This window comes from Otolemur garnettii, unplaced genomic scaffold (assembly GCF_000181295.1).
Source record: "Otolemur garnettii isolate 467f Iridium unplaced genomic scaffold, OtoGar3 scaffold00105, whole genome shotgun sequence".
Lineage (NCBI taxonomy): Eukaryota > Metazoa > Chordata > Mammalia > Primates > Galagidae > Otolemur > Otolemur garnettii.
Genome location: NW_003852500.1, coordinates 4,224,783 through 4,230,485, shown reverse-complemented (window position 1 = coordinate 4,230,485; position 5,703 = coordinate 4,224,783). Strand labels below are relative to the sequence as shown.

Genomic DNA, 5,703 nt, shown 5'->3' with positions numbered 1-5,703 from the left:
AAAAAAAAAAAAAATGTATACATATTTTGACACTCTGTGTCTATATATACACACAATATATATGTATACATAAAAATGTACGTAAGTGCATATATGTACAACATACACTTAATGCAGACACAAATATACAGACATACATGCTCATATATGTTTTAAATAACCCCTCCAAAGTTGGACAAAAAACTCCAAAGGCTTCAGTTTTCAGAGAATAAGCTGAAGGTGACGTGACCCTCTGGAACATTCTGGTATCATCTTTGAAGAAAGAGAGGGGGATGGGGGCTGAGTGGTGCTATACAAGCCTTATAGGAAATGGCACATTGTTGCCTTTCAACAACAAAGCCACCAGCCTCTCAAGCTGCACACATATAAATCAGACACAAGGAAGCTTGAAAAGTTCCAGTGGAATTGTTATTCACTGTGCCACTCCAGGCTCCAGTTTTGCATATTAGCCTTAAGCAGCTGAAACATTAGCTTGTCTTACTTGGAAGAGTGTTTCCTTGTTCTCTCTGGCAGCTTCAAAGGCCCAAGGAACTCTCAGAGAGGAGCCCCAGTATGCAGGAGCCTTGAGGTGAGGCCTGGAAACTCCCTTCCAGACATCCTAACTAGAGGCAGCCCAGATGTTGATCCCCCTTCTCCATCCTGACCCAGGGCTCCAGAGAAACAGGCTCATCACTGTCAGTGTTCCATCCAACTACGCCTTTCAGGACCCAAAGTCATGACTCCTGAGAACAGTTTTGAGGGGTGGAGTGTAATTTCCTTCCCTGGCCAATCTCTCAGGGGTAAACATAACAGATGGGCAAAAATGAGGCAGGTCCACAGAGGAGGATCAGCAGTGCCCAGGAAGGGGTGGGCTCTGTTTCTAGCATTAAAGTGGCTTTAGGTTTGTTGCTGGTAAAAAAAAAAAAGAAAATTCCGGGTTTGTCTGGCTGATGGGATTATTCTAAGGTCTGGAAAGCAATTTTTAGACTGTTAAGCATTGTTAGAAATTAAAAAAAAAACGCGTGGTGGGCTTTTGTTTGAGGGAGAAGGTACAGTGATCCTGAGGTACTGAGGCTTGGGTGAATGTTGCAGGACCTGGCGGGATCTGGGAGGATCATTACAGAGGGAGCACAAACACAGCGGCTTGTGTAAGAAAGCACAAGGTGGGAGAGAGAGAAAGACAGAAAGGGTGTGGGGCTGCCAGAAGTATTGGGCAGGTGATAGAGGGGAAGTACCCCTCTATTGGGCAGGTGATAGAGGGAACTGCCCCAGGTTACTGAAGGGGAGAGGGGTAGTGTAGGGTGGGAGACAGACCAAATCCAATTATGTGGAAACTTGGTTAGGTCCAGGTGAGATTGTGAGATTAGGGGGCGGTCACGAGTGAAAGTCATGGACTCATGTGTGGGTGTGGGGGTGCAGGCCCTGTAGTGTGTGTGGAGGGTCATCAACAGGGACAAACTCTGGTTATGTGAGTGGTGTCCATGAGTGGGGGAGTGGTGTCAGGAGTGTGAGGAGGATGTCTGACCCAACTGTGTAGGGCGCAAGAGGACACGGCCCTGGGGTGGGGATGTCAGCGAGAAGTCGCAGGTGTCAATGAGAAGGGACGTGGTGTCCGTGGTGCGTGGACTGTGGGTGAGGAGCCTCAGGCTTGGCTGTGAGAGCCCCCAAGGGGCACCAGACTTGGAGTGTGGGGGTCACAACCTCTCCCTGCCCCCGCGACGCTGCAGTCACGCCCCGCTTAGTCCGCACCCAACCTCGGGGCCCATGACAGGACCCCTGCCTTGCCTCACTTCGGCCAGACGAACGCGGATCCCCGATGCCTGCGCCGCCCCGCGCCCCCCCTCCCCGCGCCCCCTCACCGGCCCGGACGTGTCGCCGCTGCAGCTGCCGCCACCTCCAGACGCCACAGCCCCGCCTCGCGCACCCCAGAGCGCGCCACGGGAGAGGTCCACAGCACGCCTCGATTGGCTGCTCCCTGGCCAATTAGCGGTGAAGACTGCAGTGATTGGAAAGTATTAAGTAGACGGACATCCCCTAAAGGCAACCGCTAACGGGTAGAGGCGGGGCTGCTAGGAGAGGCCCTCAGTTTCTTGGTAGTCTGGCAGGGTGCTAGGTGCTGGGAGGGGAGAGTGTGAAGGTAGGCGAGAATTGGAGACTCCCAGAAAACAGGCAGATCTTCTGACCAATCGTTGCGGAGAAAGGGCGGGGCTACGAGGAAACTGGCGCGACTGGTGGTATAGAGGCAAGAGAAATGGGGGCGTATCCTAGAGGACGATAGAAATTGGCTGAGAAACCAAAGACGGACAGGCCCCGCAGCCAGTTGCAGCAGTCGTGGGCGGTGCGCCCCCGAGAGGGCTGGAAAGTGCAAGGTGCAGTTTGGCCTGGAGCATAGCTGCCAGAGGTAGCTTTGGACCCCTGACGAAGGGTTCCCTGAGGCCTCTAACTAAGTCTGCCCTCTGGCCACCGAGGGCAGAACTTGGACCTTCTCGGCTTAAGAACTCTAAGATAATTTTCCATCTCCTTACTCCACACTAATACCTTGCAAATGACACACACGGAGAGGGTAGAGGCTTGCTGGAGGTCGCTCATGACTGCCCTCTGCTTCTCTGGGTGATATGAAGATGTGGAAATAAGAGGTGGAATCCTACTCAAAAGTGCTGTGTGATTTTTTGAGTGTCTGACATTCTCTGAGTCCCACCTTTCTCCATGACGGAATCCAGTGACATCCCCAGTGGGCCTCCTCTCTGCTAAACTTTTTGTGAATTAACTGAACCCAAACCTCAATCCTAAGAGGTCAAAGCGGCCATTGGCTCTTTTTTGCAGAAACCAGAGCACAGAGAGGTTAGGCTTCTTGCCCAAGGTTACACAGCACTTCACACTAAATCAGCATATGAATCTAGAGCAGCCTGCTTTTTTGGAAAAGGAGTGTCAGAGAACAGCCACTGGGAGCTTGAGTGACTTGGGTTTGAATCCTTGTCCAATTATTGGCCCAGTGCACATCCTTGGGCAAAGCCCTTGTGAGCCTCAGCCTTCTCATTTGAAAAGTGGAAAAAATGTGCCTACACCTTATCTTTCCTCCATAGGGCTGCTCCTCTGGGAGAATTTACATCCTACCTCTCACTTTAATCTTCTTGTGAAAACATTTGACCCTTAGCAGGTCACATCTGGGCTTTGAGCCTCAGTTTCTTTGTGAAGTGCCTTAATGAGATTGCTTTTTCAGGCAGATGACAGAAGTTTAGAGAGACACCTGCTGTCCTGTGGGTGGTGGTGTCACTGGCACCTCCCCTGAGTCTACCCTATTCTGTCTCTCCCTTTTCTTCAGGGTGGAGAGGGTTACAGAGAGTTCCACATACTGGCTCTTATTTCCTTTAGGTGTGGCCTAGGCTGGGGGAGATCAAGTTCAGAACCAGGGAATTCTGGAAGGGAGTAAGGTTGAGACAGACGTTAACAAGGGCTCACGTTTCAGGGCTGTGGAAGGCCCCTGCTAAGTGTTGGATGCACAAGATTTCAAATAGTGAGGACACACACTAGCCTCCTAAGTCACTAGTCCAAGGCCACCATCTGACTACTGATACTCCCACCTGTGGTTTGCTTTACTGTAATTTCCAGGACGTGGCCCCATTCTGCCCTCTAGAGAAGAGGAGGAATCTGAAGTCTGTTAATACTAACTAGGTACAGTCAGGAGTCTCTGAGACCCTCAAACTATCCAGTCTACCCAGTCTGGTCACTCAACAGAACTACCAAGTTCAGCAGAGTTGAAGTGAAAGTAAGATAAGGAGAAGTATAAATAAAGCAGCCGGGACTTCAATGTAGCAGAGGAAAAAAACACAATTTATTTGAAATGAAGCGGACTTTCCCAGAGAGATTTGAAAAGAGTCCTCCTCACAAATGAGAAGTGACACCACACAAAGGCAATACACCAGTATAAGTATTTCACCCTAGCTCCCCGTATAATTATAAGTTTTTCATTGGTTCCCTGGGATCCTTAGGTATTCTTGTCTATTTCTTATTGGTTATAGGTTACCTTAGTTACGACATGCCCACTGTCCTTTATGTGACAACATTATTACCTATTTTCCAGGTATTGTATGGTGGTGACTAGTAGTCTTTTTTTTTTTTTTTTGAGACAGAGCCTCAAGCTGTCCCCCTGGGTGGAATGCTGTGGCATCACAGCACACAGCAACCTCCAACTCCTGGGCTCAAGTGAGTCTCCTGCCTCCACCTCCCAAGTAGCTGGGTCCACAGGCGCCGGCCACAACGCCTGGCCATTTTTTGGTTGTAGCCATCATTGCTGTTTGGCAGGCCCCGGCTGGATTCGAACCCACCAGCTCAGGTGTATGTGGCTGGTGCCTTAGCCGCTTGAGCCACGGGCGCTGAGCCGTGACTAGTAGTCTCGTGATGTTTGTGACATTTGCTTTGTGCACTGTTCTGTGACCATTACTCCACTTTACATCACAAGCTAGAAACTATTTTGTGGAGAACAGGACATACTTGGTCAATTGAGTTCCCCAAACTCATTGTTTGTTGTAGGGCCCTTTTAAATTTTCTTATCTAGGAGTCCAGACTTCTACATCCCTGTAGCCCCTTTTTATCCCTAATCAGGTATCAGGCCCTTGCTGGGCTGGGCCTTTTCCAGCACCATCTCACTACCTCACTTCCAGGTGGAGGTGACAGTACCCACTTAGCAGATAAGAAAACTGAGCCTCTTGTGGACAGTGTCTTTTGGTGAAATGACTCAGGAATGGGTTCAAATAACTGCTTCTTATTACTTACTGGCCACAGGACCTTCAGCAAGAGACTCAAACTCCCTGCCTCAGTTTCCCAGCTGTCTCCCAAGTTGATGGGAGCATTAATGAAATCGAAGCAGAATACTTACAATGGTTTAGTCCATAGTAAGCACTTGCCAATGTTGATGATACTGATACTGTTCTTCTCTGGGCCTGTTTTCCTCTCTTTTTTTTTTTTGGCTAGGGCTGGGTTTGAACCGCCACTCTCTGCATATGGGGCCGGTGCCTTAATCGTTGAGCCACAGGCGCCGCCCCTGTTTTCCTCTCTGTAAATAGCTCTTCCTGGACATAGACCAACTATGGGCATGGGTTGCCATACCAAGAGGGAGATATCTATGCTGGAGGCACCCATACTCCCAGTCCCCACCTGCCAGCCCTGGGAGGGAGGTAATAAAGCTCTTGGAAGGCCCTACCATACCCTCAAGGACAGTGCCAACTAAGGCAAGGGTCAGGCAGCAGCCCAACACTGGGCTGCCTCCCTGCATGGTGCCAGAGGTGCTGGCTGGATTCTGGCTTCTGTTCATTTTTTAGCAGGCTGGCGCCAGCTAACCTCTCAAATACCCTCCAATGACAGTAGGCAATGCTCCTTGGCAACAGCAAATGACACCCCCACCATGTGTGCCTCATTTGAGCCCAGCTAGGGTGCCTGGAATCTCAGCTTTTTTATTTTGGCTTGGTTGGCCCTGGACAGGATACTGCTTCTCTGCCCTCTGGTTTCTTCTACCTCTCAGGGATCCCAGGAATCATCTGACAAGTAGGCTGGTAGGCAGACTGTGGCACAGTGTCAGGACTTAATCATCCAAGGCCAGAAAGTCATGCTCAAGGTAAGGTTAAAAATACTGGCAAATGAGGATGGGCATGGAGGTAGCTAAAGTCTCATCACACTGCAGACCCTTGAACCAGGCAAATGTATTTCTCTCTCTCTCTCTCTCTCTCT

General features: G+C 50.0%; 1 protein-coding gene across 1 annotated transcript in view; it reads right to left on the bottom strand.

Annotated features, from left to right (window-relative positions):
• The window catches only part of SLC25A42 (solute carrier family 25 member 42), a 44,086-nt gene extending 42,163 nt beyond the window's left edge, over positions 1–1,923 (bottom strand). Inside the window, exon 1 of the mRNA XM_003796589.3 lies at positions 1,839–1,923. The gene's annotated coding sequence lies outside the window, so the exon portion shown is untranslated. The remainder of the gene's footprint in view (positions 1–1,838) is intronic.
• Positions 1,924–5,703: the final 3,780 nt, after the last annotated feature.